This window comes from Neomonachus schauinslandi, chromosome 6 (assembly GCF_002201575.2).
Source record: "Neomonachus schauinslandi chromosome 6, ASM220157v2, whole genome shotgun sequence".
Classification (NCBI taxonomy): Eukaryota; Metazoa; Chordata; class Mammalia; order Carnivora; family Phocidae; genus Neomonachus; species Neomonachus schauinslandi.
The window spans coordinates 105,637,777-105,638,506 of NC_058408.1; the positions used below are offsets into that span (position 1 = coordinate 105,637,777).

The 730-nt window shown below is 58.4% G+C and overlaps 1 protein-coding gene across 6 annotated transcripts in view; it reads right to left on the reverse strand.

Moving 5' to 3' along the window:
* DLG5 (discs large MAGUK scaffold protein 5) overlaps nucleotides 1–730 on the reverse strand; it is a 213,866-nt gene that overhangs the window by 113,586 nt on the left and 99,550 nt on the right. The gene's annotated exons all lie outside the window — the stretch shown is intronic.

The window sequence follows — 730 nt, forward strand, 5'->3', positions numbered from 1 at the left end:
GGGGGGGGGGGGGGGGGGGGGGGGGGGGGGGGGGGGGGGGGGAGCCGTCCGCCGTGACAAGGGCACGAGGGGGCTTGGGCAGGGGCCTCATGTCAGGCCAACCTCAGACTCCTCAGGGAGGAGAACCTGGGCCTGGCGGCCATGGGCAGTCTCAAGAGAAATCTGTGGTGGTGGAGACATCTGGAAGGCGCAAAAAGTTAGAAAGAAGAGAGGGATGCTCAGAGAAGGATGACAGACGCCTGGAATCTAACAGACAGAAAGGCAGCCAGGTGATGCAGAGCCGTCCCAGGAGGACTGTGCTGCATGCTGCCCCTAAGCTCTTCCCGCAGAACAAAATCATAGCCAAAGGTGAAGGGAGGAGCCAGCCGGAGTGCCACGTCCTTGGGCTCCCCTCCAGAGCACGTGGATGGGGACAGACGTGGGTGGAGACAGACTCAGGTGGTGATGGACAGCCAGGCCCCTGAGCCACCCCTCCCCTGCCACCCAGAGGCACAGCTGTCTCTCCACCTCAGCGGGCCTCAGGCTGGGACCCCACCGCCCAGGGCCCAGTCCTCTGGCAGTCTGAGATCAAACTCCTTCTTGACTTGTCCCTTCACCTCTCCCCTTCCCAAACTCACCCACACTACAATGCCCTTCCAGACTCATCACATATCACAGTGCCAGGTAGTTTGGAGTTGTAAGGGCCTATATATATATATATATATATATATATATATATATATATATATAT